The sequence below is a fragment of the Lactuca virosa genome, chromosome 4 (assembly GCF_052849685.1).
Source record: "Lactuca virosa cultivar CGN04683 chromosome 4, Lactuca_virosa_CGN04683_v6, whole genome shotgun sequence".
NCBI lineage: Eukaryota > Viridiplantae > Streptophyta > Magnoliopsida > Asterales > Asteraceae > Lactuca > Lactuca virosa.
The window spans coordinates 139,496,464-139,511,114 of record NC_136429.1 but is presented as its reverse complement, the minus strand read 5'-3'; positions in this window follow the sequence as shown (position 1 = coordinate 139,511,114).

Below are 14,651 nucleotides of genomic sequence, written 5' to 3'. Positions count from 1 at the left end.
TGTTTGAATAGTTGTGTTGTATGTTGGTATTTATCAATATTATTGAAACCCTAGTTTTAAGAAGTTATCTTTGATGTTTCTTCGTATTTTGTTGAATACTGAGATTGAATTTTTAAAGTTTTTGAGCTTTAAAATATTTTTGGATGTATAAATTAAATAAAAGAATAAAAGTGAAGTTGAATACAATGATGCTTAGAATGTGTTCGATTTAATGTCTGAAATAAAACATATCCTTCAAAACTTGATTTCTTAGAGATTTTGTTGTTGGTTTCATTTGTTTATACATGTTTGGAGTACTAATGTTTTTGTTTATGAAAATGCTCAGTGATTTTTTTTCTTGAAATTAACTTGTTGGACAAAATGACAAATACATTTAAAATGTAAAATTCGATTTGTGATTTCTTAAACCCTAGTTTTCATCTTATTGTCGATTTGAGCTTTAATATATATGAGATTGAATACTAAGATCAATTATTGTATGTTTTTGAGATTTGTACAGATTTATGGATGAAGAATTTAAATAAATCATTAAAGTGGAGTTTAATGCAATGATGCTCACAAGGTGTTCGATTTGATGTATTAAAGAAACGGCTTGGAAAATTTGAATTATTAAATATTTTATTGTTAACTTCCTTTGTTATATATATATATATATATATATATATATATATATATATATATATATATATATATATATATATATGTGTGTGTGTGTGTATAAGTACTTACATAGTTGCTTATGGTAATGATCATTGACTTTTCATTTGAAATTAACATGTTAGAGATAATGATAGACACATTTAAAATGTAAAATACCAACCATATTGTTGTGAAAATCAAAATAGATTTTGTATCATAACCTTATGCATGATATAAATATATTATTTTGGGTCTAATGAGTTATATATACATTTAGAAAGTAGTATATCATTTTGTTATGATTATAGCTTAAAAGAACATTGTAACATACACATTATTGGTGGGGTTACTACAAGTTGCTATATTATTAGGATGAGAGTAAGTAAGCCCTCTAAAAACTTTGAAAAGTCATGATGCATCTTGATTTTCATTATCTAAAACCCCTCTTGTACAAATTTCAGGTAACTAAAAGAAAGGGTAGAAGTGTCAAAATAGAAATTTACTTTTATTTATTTTTTATTATAGCATCCTACTTTCAAATATGGAATATTTTGATCGGTTGGAAATTCATAAGAATTTTTTTGTATTAAAGGTCATTTTTATGAGTGTTAGTAACAGTTCAATGATGTGAGATTGTATGATTGGTGTTGTGGGTGTTGTTGAAGACTTCTGGTTAGTTGCAAATTTTCATTGTTGGTGTGTTGTGGTTAAGTAACAATGTTATTTGCATATGTATGTTTGTTGTTAGTTGTATGTTTTTCATGGTTGATGTGTAATGTACTTAAGAAACAATGTTACATAGATATGTTTGTTTGATTGTTATGGAATTGGTTTAAATACACTGTTAGCTTTTAGTAATTGTATGGTTTAGATATTAAAGATAGTATCAGTGGGTTTATGATGAATTTTTAGGATTGTGTTTAATATGCACTATTTTGCTAGATATATAATTTATTGTTGTTTGGAACTTTTTTGCACTTTTACTATAAAGTTGGATCATATACTATTGAAACTTAAAACCTTATAATGTAAAAAATATAAATCAACAATGATTGGTGATGTAAATTTTAAGATCTATACTTTTATAATGCAAAATGAGTGTCTAGATAATATACGCATTCATCAAAAATTATAAATCATGAACTTTGGATCATATTTTTATGTATCAAACAAAGTTTTGAATCTTACTATTAAAAATCATAAAAACTTGCATCATTTACTTTGGATCAAAAAATTTAACATTATATAAATCTGGATTGTTTTTTTTATTATGTATTTTTGAAGCATAAACATTAAATAATATTTTCAAATATGAAAAAAAATGAATCGTACAAATATAAATAAAAAAATGTATCATTTTATTTTGTATCATTAATTCTTTCTTATTATAAAACTACTTTAATTATATACTTCAAAAAACATAAAGATCGAAACTTTTATATCGTATATTTTTGTTTCAAAAACCATAAAGATCCAAACTTTTATATCTTATATTTTTGGATCATAACTAACCATTTACACCATAACTTTTGGATTGTAATTTAAGCATAACAAATTTCAGTTATTAATAATTATGATCCAAACTTTATGATTCATCTTATGTTTTTGGGTCATAAATAAATAATTTTTATGATTCAAAATATATGACTACTTTGAAGTTTTAGTTAATTATATCATTGTCCTTTTAAATGTTTAAAACTATAACATCATACTCTTACAAATATTACTAGTTATAGCATTGGAGTTTTAAAGATCCATCAAATTATACAACTTAACCTTACAAAATATACCAATACGATATAATTCAAATGGTGAAATGCATTCTATCTCCCTACTTTTAAATTTCTTTATTCAAGCATTATAATGGAATAAATCTATATGAGTATAACATTATACCTTTTTAATGTTATGTTGCAAATAATCTACTATGATTTAAACACGTAAAACCTATATTGTGTACTTTTCTTTAGTTGTGAATTATAAAAACTATACACATTTCATACAACATTATATACTCTTCATATATCTCTTTTATGAACCAATACTTGTTACAATATAAAAATTGTTATGATCCAAAACAAGTTATTATCCAGAATTGTTATGATCCAAAATCTATTATGATCCAATAAAAAATAGTTAAATTGATTTTTGTGGTCGAAAATGATATGGTACAAATATATTATGATCTCGAGCACCACAATGTTCTAATTTATATCTACAAATATATTATTATCCTAAACTCTACAATGATCTAATTCGAATATTTACAATCAAAATAGTTTTATCATCCAAACATGTTATGTTTCAATGCTCAGGGACGGATCTTTATGGGGGCCATGAGAGGTTGTGGCCCCCCTATTTTTTGTCACAAATAGTCCTTATTATTAAAATTTTTACATATTAGGCCCAAACGCTATAAAATTTGGCTTTGCCCCCCCTGTTCTCCGATTTTCATACTTTCACCCCCCCCCCCCCCAAATCAAAAGTTCAAGCTCCGTCACTGTCAATGCTACCATGAAAAATAAAGAAATAATTTATCTAATCCCAAAGAGTATTAAAAATCCAAATATGTTATGATCCAAAACTATGTTATGATCCATAACTGTATAATGCTCCAATTCAACAATAAAATGATTCAAACATGTGATAAACCATAGAATATGTCAAAATATGGAGTTGATACCAAGATAAACGTATAAAAGACCTTCAAAAACATTTAACTTAAGCAACTTTAACTGTAACAACAAGGAGGCTTGAAAACCATGAGAAACATTGCACTTATGAAGCTCTTTGATGAAACATTAGACATCTTGCAAACCTTGTACACATTGATGTCCAAAACAATAATAGCAAACGACTTTAATCCTTAATAGTAACTAGAAGAGCAGCTTCAAGAGCTAAAATTGCTATGAACTTGTACATATTATCACAATTAACATACCAAAGTAATGGCAATGCACTTTCAGTTCCTCACTGAATAGAAACCATGTATTGTGAACAATAGGGAAACTGGCTTTGTACTAGAACCAAACCAACCAAAGATGCAGCTGATACCCATATAACGTCTCAAAATTCACAACAAATTTAAACTTTTCAAATCAACCCATTTATTAAAATGAAGTGTTTACAAAACCATTGTTTCCAAAACATTATTTAAAATCAGAGTCTCCCAAGATCCAATTAACATAAAACTAAGGATGTGTATGGTCACACATTCACCTTGCCACGATTCTCTAAAGTACTTGAAACAAAACTAAAATTGTAAGCCAATTCTTAGTGAGTTCCCCCAAAGTAACACCACATAAACATAACAAACAAAAACATGCATACTGAGCCTTCATCATAACTGGACCGCCTCACCGGGCCTACAGTATATCTAGACCACTCTCTAGGCCTTCAGGCAGACTAGTCTGCCTCACAGGTCTTCAGTGTATCCGGACCGCCCTAGGTATCTTGGCCTTCAGCACAAAGTAAGACCGCCTCAACCCGGTACACCATTACATATCAACATATACCATAACAATCAATAGCTAGCATATACAGGTGGTAATACAGATCTAACAGATCACTACATCATAGCAAAATCCTATATACTAAGATACAGATCTAACAGATCGTTACAGCATAACAACATACGGTAAAACCAGGATATCAATCCAATCGGCCAGATTTGGTGCCTTCGACCTGTAAGTACAGTGAGGAAAACTCACCTCACAGCCTGAAGAATAGTTGATCAATACTCTGCTCCCAAATACCGGCTCAACCCAAATCCTAAATGTCAAAACATTTCCATTCGAAATTAATAACATTCCCTCAAAAATACCCTTGGTCAAAACTGGTCAAAATCAACAAGTCAACTTAGTCAACCTAACTGAGTCGACTTAGGCTTTGTACGCAGGGCATACTCCGGAGGTACGCGGGGCATACTAGCTATCCAAGGTGTAGGGGCCAAATCTGCGTACGCGCAGTGTACCCTTGTTGGGTTATGTATACTAAAATATCCTATGGTGCACATACAAACCTAAATGCTTTGGATCTATGTTTTCTCTAATTATACATGCAATCTTGTTTCCAAAGCATACAACCTACAACTAGCATATAATTGACATAAACAACATAAAAGTGAGTTATAGAATTACCTCTTTGCTATATCTTGTAGTTTTGGCCTTTAACAACTTAGCATCCCAAGTGTGATGCCTCAAACGGTTTACAACACACCTTGGACAAAGGAGAACTTGAGAGAAGGGTTGCTAGCTTCAAAATCGGCTCTTATGAACTCCAAGAACATGTCTAGCCGATTTTAAGGTGTGAGAAACATATATAGTGGAGGATTCCAAAGGTCATGGGTAAACCCTAATCCATACACATGGGTTATGATCCATGGTTCATGTGGGCTAACTCTCACATAAACTTAGTCCAACATTGATCAATAGCCCAATCGATATGTTTCACTAATTACCATAACTAGTCCCCATTAATTTAATTAGTCTCTTTTGATCACAAAATTAATTCCAAATTAATTCCTGATCAATACTAATTAAATCATATGATTTCATATTAATATACTAGAACTTATAATATATTAATAAATCATAAATAACCTCTTCTCAAAAGTCCATCCTAACAAATTGTCCTGGTGATATGCAACCCGAAATGGACCATGCTACGCTCGGGCCAAGTACATACAAATTATAGTTATGGGCTTAGACACCTAATTCAACAGTCTCCCACTTGGATAAGTCTAATAACTATTATTTCAAGTACGACTCCACAACCCGACTAGCAATCGTAGCTCTTAAAAGCCACTGTCGAACTTTGACCTAGTCAATGACGCGTCTATTAGATAAGGGATCATATATTCCTCCATTCTAGATATCGTATGGACTGAGACATGGATTATAATCATTCTCTCTGTCCATCTGTTGTTTCCCGATTTCTGATTTATGATGACCGACTAATTGAACAAATCAAATCAGTCCAGGCTTGGCCAAGCGCTTAGGGTGTCATCACTAAATCATCGAGTGGCCCACATATATCGCTTTTATCCCTCTAAGGGTAAAAGGAATGGATAAACTTTGACTCATATGCTTGCTATATTTACTCATCAAATCACACACAACAATGCGTTTTATAACACCAAGTTACTGGTGCGTTTACGCATCATCAGTGTGCAACCGATTTGTAAGCTACAACTCACACGTCTCTGTTTTAAGAATATAAGATATTATCGTCTCACAATCACTCGTGATAAAATCCATGAACTGATTCAGATGAGCGTGGGTTTAATCCAATACTCGAATCTTATTCCAGGAGTACTCATGAACACTGCAGCAAACTTGTGCTATGTCTAAAACACCTAGAGAATCTACAGTTAGATTCATGACAGTCTTGCCTCAATACCTACTTCCAAAGTATGATCCACTGTGGATGGTTTGAATAACCTAGTTATTCGGGAAGTCAAAACATGCAAAATGAAACACAAGAAGAATCAAATACAATATGGTCTCAGAACTTATGAATATAAATAAAACACCTTTTATTTAATCACCATATTGATTACACATTATTCATTGTATAATGTTTCGATTAATCAACTTAATACTTGAATTTATAACAACAGTTATTCCATGCTCCAAGCATGCACACTATGTTCGCCTATGGTCCTTTCTTTGTGAAATAGATCAATTGAAAGCATTTCAATGACACTCATTTCACAATTCCAAATCCTTATCATAAATGTAAGAATACCAAATTCTTGCCATTCGCTATAATCTGTTAGATTTTAAACTTATATGCAATGATCCTCTTGTAATAACTATGCACAAAGTCACAGAAACTTGTCAACAGACATTTCAAAGTATTCCAATGGAGAGCAATGCCATGGAAACGAAGTCACATTCAAAGTACATTCCTTTGAACATCCTTCTTGCATTAAGTTTTCTAATCTTACACAGATTTAAAGAGTAACTTCCACTTATGGAAACATTTCCATACTCCCGTTTTAACTATAACTTCTGAACAAAAGTTGCCTCTTTTCAGAATATGTCAATATGGTCCTTCCAAAATTTACAATATACTTCCAACTGTCCATAAGCAACCAATCATTGGTAAACCTCAGATTGTCCTCGACAATTGCTTAACCATTTTAGTCATATCTCGTTGTAGTCCTTTTTTCCCTCTTAATGCCCTAGGCAGTTGAAAAATTAGAACAGATTAATATTATAGCATATGTAATTGATCCTATATCTAAAGCAAATGGAATATGATACATAATGTCTTGCATAAAGACGTGGTACTTTACCAGTCTCTTGCTATAACATTTCCACATATAGAATTTCCTTATGTTGAATCATTTAAACATAACATTCATATATGTTCTTGACTAAATTTGATTAAAATCTCAATCTAAGCTTTTAGATACGAAATGAAGTATGAATTCCTCTCCCTTAATTATAGCAAAACAACTTTTCAAACCCTGCAACTTTGCAAATTGAAACTTTTGTTTTCTATAATTAACATTGCTAACTCGCAACACTTACCATAACATATATGCTCCCACTATCATAATAATTACATTGTTATTATCATAACACTTATGATCCCACTAGCTTTGACATGTACTCAGAAATCCGCTGGACTTCTAGAAATCAATACTTATTGACTTCCTTACAAATGTTCAGATTTCTGATACGAGATCCTTCGATAAGACTTTATCTAGGCTTCTCAAACTCATACACCTTTCCTTAGATAGCTCGCATGTGTGTCTAAACAATTTTAGAACTTACAACAATAAGTCTCAAATGTTTAGACCTTTTGCCATTTCTCACAATTCGAACTATGAAGAGGGATGTCGTAATCTTAATCGAATTTGAGAATGCAAATAACACAATTGCTATCTCCTTAAAATCTACTTAGTGAAAGCGTTTCCTCAAAATCATTTTCATGAATTGGAGAGAAACCTTATGACACTTAGATTTTTATGGTGTATGTGTTCCTATCCATGTGAATTTGTCAAAACCATAATCACAAGACAAGGTTAGTGACAAATCCAAACTCATATGGACTGAACTTGTTCAATCTTAATTTCTTGCCACCTGGCAGCACAAGGGTCTACCATTACTTCCAAGTTGTTATGCAAACAATTGAGAACTCATAGAATTCACATGCATAGTCAACTAACTGGAATGGGCACAAAAATAAGAATATGTCAACACGATAGGTTTTAAACCTCAAGTCGTGTGCTAGTGATTAACAATAGGTTTACTCTTGATTAGTTCTTGAAACTCTTCAAGATCATTAAGACTCCCACTGTCCTCTTGAAATATATAATTCTCTTGTCAAGAAACATTCCTTGACAAACAAATATTCAAGAGCTAGTGTGGTTTTTTATGAAGACACACAATACACACAATTGGTCTTAGCTGGTCTTTATCTTATCCAAAACATCACAACTTACCAGTTTCAAATGTACAAGAGTAGAAAACATTTTACTCTACATTTGATAAGTGTTATAAACCTTCTTAAGATTTTGTCACTCAAGGCACAATCTTGGAGTATGACTCTAAGACTTGATTTTGGAACGAAACATGAGTCACCTTTTGATTTAACCATATCAACAATTCACGATTCCTCTTCTTATCCATACAAACGTACTAAGATGTCCTTAGAGGATCAATTGTGATATGGTTTCATAATCACTAAGATAATCACAAAACACGATACTCAAGTACTCTCCCTTCTTCTTAGATTGGAGAAACTTCTATCTTTATGCCTAATTTGATTCTTCTTATTCGTCCTGCTATACATTGAAACTTTTCCAATGGTTCAGAATTACACTTAATCTTGTAAGCATAACCATATTTACTAAACTTTAGTAAATCAAAACGAATAGTCTTATCGTTCTTTGTGGTGGACCTGACCATCGCACAACCAAGTGTACCCGATCCCCTAGTCCTTCACTTGACTCACATATAAATGTGAACAAAGAATTAGTCTTAATTTCCCAAAGATGAAGGTTCTCATTCATCATACAACACAAGTTGCATGATTCCAAGTTTCTATCCAACTGAAACTTGGGTGGTGAGAATATTTCCTTATTTGGTAAATCTTGACACTACCACAAACGAAAGAATCAAATCAATTTTCCAATATTGCTATCAATGGAAACATATAAACAACAATTTTCACAAATGCCATTGTAAGGAAACTTAAAGTAAAATATAAATCAAAATTTTCTTTTATTTATTAAAATTGCGGGAAACTTTTCCTTACAATGCAAATACAAATGAAAACTATGTTGTTATCTATTCCTAAGAAATCTATCATAACTCTTAAGCAGCAGCTCAAAATTCTAATCATCGAACCATGCGATTGAAATCCATCTCTTCACGATCAGAATCAGCTTACTCTTCCTTTAAGCTTCCTTTCTTTTCTTTGATCCTACAAAACATCAAAATGTAACTACATTACATCATGTATTAAGAATCTCTAAATAGAAACTTGATAGAGTTAGATAATAGATTTACCTGAAGCAGAGTCAAACTTTTTGACTTTACCATCCTTGCGATCTTTCAGGTAAATATGGAAGTTTTGCAACCAATGCCCCTTCTCTTGGAAATAGAAACATATGGACTCTTTGGGAATAGTACACGAGACTATCTCAAACTTAGCCTTTCTCTTTACCATTTGGTCAAATGACTTGACCATGGTCGATCCATTTCCATTGGGAAGAGAAAGCTTTTCTGGACTTCCAATGTTACCATTATCAATGTCCATGGAAGTTTGGGTAGTAGATCTTCCAATCAAATTTTCTTTACCAGTGCTCCAAATCATTGCTGATTCAGCAGCAACAAGCAAATAGGTAAGATCGATAAGGGTCATGTCGTGATCTGTCATATAGTAGTCCTTAAAGAACCCGCTATACGACTTAATGAGTGACTGAAGAACCAAATCAATAGCCAGCTTCCTTGAGACATCGACTCCTAACATTCTCAGCCTGTTAATGTGTGACTTCATCTCCAAGACATGTGTACACACCGACCTTCCATCTTAGTGTTCGCTAGCCAATAGGGCTTGAGTGACCTTGAACTTTTCAAGTCTTTGAACTTGTAGGTCAGTGAGAATTATTGGAGGAGGTGGAGGAAGTGAAGTTCCATTACAACACGAAGAAGGGATTAATCTTTCACCTTCATCGTCTTGTGGAATATCATCTTTATAAAGAAAGCTTTTTCCAAAAGGATAAGGTAGACCATAGTTGTCAGAACTAGACATCTACAAGGGAGAAATTCAAGTTTAGTTGATTTAAGTCCTTAATATAACACCCAAAATGAAATATTAAGACAAGGACCCAATACAATATTTTACAATTCGGAAGAGGGATGCCGTAATCAAATTGTAAAATATTTGAAGGTAGGTAAATGACAATTTACCAATTTCCACCATGAAAAAAGAAAATGAATTTTCGGTTTTAAATGAATTGAAATTCCTAGATCTTTTGAGATTCATTGAACTTTGCAATGACATGTTTAATTTCTATTATGCCCTTCAAGTTTGTGACTGGGATACCGAGGATCACAAACAAGGTGTGAATAACCATGCAAATTAGCTTGGTACTCTCGATGTCATTTATCACCTAAACAATGTGTCAGTTAACCACACACGCTCCATTGATCTATGACAAACATCGAGCTACCCTTTGTCACCCTTGTTAGTCCAAGTTAGTGTGTCGATTAACAACACACACTCCACTAACGACTTGGCAAGGTGCAAAGTGCAATTTCATGGGTTAGCACCAAATTCACATTTTTCCTAAGTAACCAAGATTGGGAATTTATAAGTGTTTAGTTACTTGGTATTTTCATTATACTTTTAATGAGAATTAATGTCCTATCCTACCCGTTCGGCTAACGACCATCCACCAGTCAAGGAAGCGGTGGGTGAGAGTGGACACCCATTAAACCACCATTTTATAGGCAGTAACCTTATACCCCATTTATAGACCGACTTCGTGAATGAGGCCTACTAACGGTAAGACTGACTTCGAACTTATACATATATAATTATTAAACTTTTAATTTTATATAGTATAAAGGTGTATTTAAAACTTTTAAAATACTATATGGTTTAATCTATTAATAAATTATACTTTTAATTTAATTAATCTTAAACCATGTTATTATTGATTTATTAAACTTCTCTTTTAATTAAACACTTTAATTAATTTAATAAAGTTCATAAGGTGCAATTTGAATTATTCAAATACTTCATGGTTCTAAATATAAAAAAAAACAAAATTAAAAAACTATTTAATTAGTTTTTTTAATTTATGAACCCAAGAGTTACACCTTTTAATTACAAGAGTTTCAAAATTTGAGACTTTTCAAATACCAAAACTTTAGGGCAAGTTTTGTAACTCTTGAAAAACCTTTGGTTTTCCATAACCTATGAGTTAATATGGTTTTTATGAAAAAACTTTTCATGTTCCATAACTTGAGGACAAGTTATGGAGGACATTAAAACATTTATGATCAAATTTACCAAGCAAAATATCATATAATTTTCATGATCTAATTAAACTCATAAGTCAAGATAATTCACATCAACAATATTCAAGAAATTAGCCTAACATACAAACTAATACAAATCTTGAAATTTTGACAATTATCTTTTAATTTGACAAGGATAATCATTACCATACCAACAAAATCAAATTTTATGAACTAAAACATTTTGTGGTAACGATCCTAATCCAAAACAGGCCAAAAATCCCAAAAATCTGTCATCAGAAGCATCAACTCATCGAGTACATGAACATGACTCGCCGAGTTGACCTTATACTGGGTGGACTCGTCGAGTCAGCCAGTGGACTCGACGAGTTCATCAGAGGCCAGAAAATCGATTATTTCAACTTTGAAAATTAAGCCATGCATCAAATATAATAGAAAACAACTTAGGCTCTGATACCACTGTTGGGTTATGTATACTACAACATCCTATGGTGCAAATACAACCCTAAATGATTTGGATCTATGTTTTCTCTAATTATACATGCAATATTGTTTCCAAAGCATACAACCTACAACTAGCATATAATTGACATAAACAACATAAAAGTGAGTTATAGAACTACCTCTTTGTTGTAACTTGTAGTTTTGGCCTTTAAGAACTTAGCACCCCAAGTGTGATGCCTCAAACGGTTCACAACATGCCTTGGACAAAGGAGAACTTGAGAGAAGGGTTGCTAGCTTCAAAATCGGCTCCTATGAACTCCAAGAACATGTCTAGCCGATTTTAGGGTGTGAGAAACATATGTATAGTGTAGGATTCTAAAGGTCATGGGTAAACCCTAATCCATACACATGGGTTATGATCCATGGTTCATGTGATCTAACTCTTACATAAAATTAATCCAACATGGATCAATAGCCCAATCCATATGTTTCACGAATTACAATAATTAATCCCCATTAATTTAATTAGTCTCTTTTGATCACAAAATTAATTCCAAATTAATTATTGATCAATACTAATTAAATCATATGATTTCATATTAATATATTAGAACTTATAATATATTAATAAATCATAAATAACCTCTTCTCAAAAGTCCATCCTAACAAATTGTCATGGTGATATGCAACCCGAAATGGACCATGCTATTCTCGGGTCAAGTACATACCAATTATAGTTATGGGCTTAGACACCTAATCCAATAGTATACCAATTATAGTTATGGGCTTAGACCTTCTATAGCATACATGGAGTAAAACTAAGCATTAAGTGCTTATTTCTCCGACTTAACACGTCCAGTTGCATATCGAAGGCTAACATACCACCAAGAGTCATAAAGTTTCCAATTTTAGGAATTTGCATGTCCATTAAGTGCTTAATACACAAACTCTCAACATCTTAATGCCTTAAGACCTTCTATAGCATACATGGAGTAAAACTAAGCATCAAGAGCAAATTTTTATGACTTAAGACCCCTCATAAGGTCTGAAAGGATGACTTATTTGGTCAAGAGCATGCCATGCTCAAGAACCACCATATTTGGGACCTAAAGTGCCCTAAAGGAAGAAATTACTATATCTACAAGATAGAGTGATCAAGTTATGAACTTTTTACCTCCTGGAGGTTGCTAGCAAGTGTGGAATCCCAAATCTAAGTTGCTTCAAGGTTCTTGAACCAACTTCTCCTTCTTCAAGAACACCAAAAAGGCACACAAATGAGATCAAAACACTCTTCTCACTTAGGGTTTTCTAGAGGGTCGAAATATCAGATGGGGGCTGATGAGAGAATGATAGATTAGGCTATAATGATGCTTCTATATGGACCAAACCATAAAAATTAGGGTTTGGAGTTTCTCCACGTACACCCTGCGTACGAGGTGTACGCCCAGCATACTAGGGTCCACCCTAGTACGCTCAGCGTACACAACGTACACCCAGTGTACTACTCCATTAATCACCAAAATGCCACTATGGGCCATTTTGCACTCTTTCTTATACCTAGGGACTAAAATGCAAAATTTATTCATATATATGGTTAAAATTAAAGATACCTCAACATCGAGATGTTACACCATAAGATGAACCTTAAGATCAAGCATATACATATGACATGCAATTTCAAATTAATAGACCAGACAAATAGAAGGAAGCCACTACCACAAAATTATATAACATTTAGGAACCACGAGACACAAATTTTGACCATAAGGACAACAATTATAGAGCAAGTTAAATCATCAAGCAATCCAAAAGACTACGAATAACACTATGACACCTGCAAATATACACACCAAAAAAAACATGCTGGAAAAATACCCAGTAAACACAAAGTTAAACTGAAAAAGTTAAATACTGCAAGAATAATTGTGAACTCTCTTAAGCATTTCATCAAACACTTGTAAGGCATCATTACACATAAGGTTTAGTTTTCCAATTTCCTGTAAAGATCATGATCAATCATAAAATAGACCATGAATTAGATCCTAAACTACTTTCTTTTGTCCAACCATTAGTTTAATTAGCAAATTAATGAACCTTTTTTTTAACTGAATCAAATTTTAATTGAAAAAATGGATTTTTTCTAATCTAAGCATTCTAAAACATAGTACATATCAGTTGCCTTATCTAAGTCATGTTTTTCACATATCAATTAACTATCTGAATGACATGATTTTAAAAAAAATAGAAACAAAAACAATATCATTTTTATTTGTGAATTAAAAGAGAAGTTTAAAGAAATTGAATTTGTAAAAAAAAAAAAAAAAGAACAGAGTTTTATGTTCTTGATTCAACTAATATATGTAATCAATTTAATTAAATGAAACTAACCTTGTATGTATGGGTAATCATAAAATCTAGAAACGTTCCTGATTTCTGTATCAATCAAATCTCTGTCTCATTTGATTGATGAACGAATGAAGACGACAAACAGAGCACTCGCACAAGTGGCAACCCTTCTCAGTCCATTTTTATTCTAGTGTAACCCAAGTCATTTTATGGGTTAGCTAGGCCCAGCTCAATTCAATTAATTTATTATATGCACCACACTTCATTTTTTTACGGAATTACCCTTAATGAACGCGATTGGTTGAGAATTTTCCTCATAGTCATCACCGTTTTTTTAATCATTACCGGATCCTGGCCCAATATATATATATATATATATATATATATATATATATATATATATATATATATATATATATATATTAAATATTGGTATAATGTTCGTTGCCCTTCTCATTAATCTCTACACCTTAAATACGATAATCCCTATAATTAAGGGAAGGATATGCACAATCAAATACAAAATATAATACATAAATATATATCCTCTAATACTCCCCCTTAGTTTGTAGCGGGAGGAGGCTATATGCTCACACTGTCTCTGAAGTCCAGAAATAGCTGACGCGGAAGACCCTTGGTGAAAGTATCAGCATATTGATAAGTTGATGGTACGTGAAGAACTCGTATGTGACCGATGGCAACTTTTTCCCGAACAAA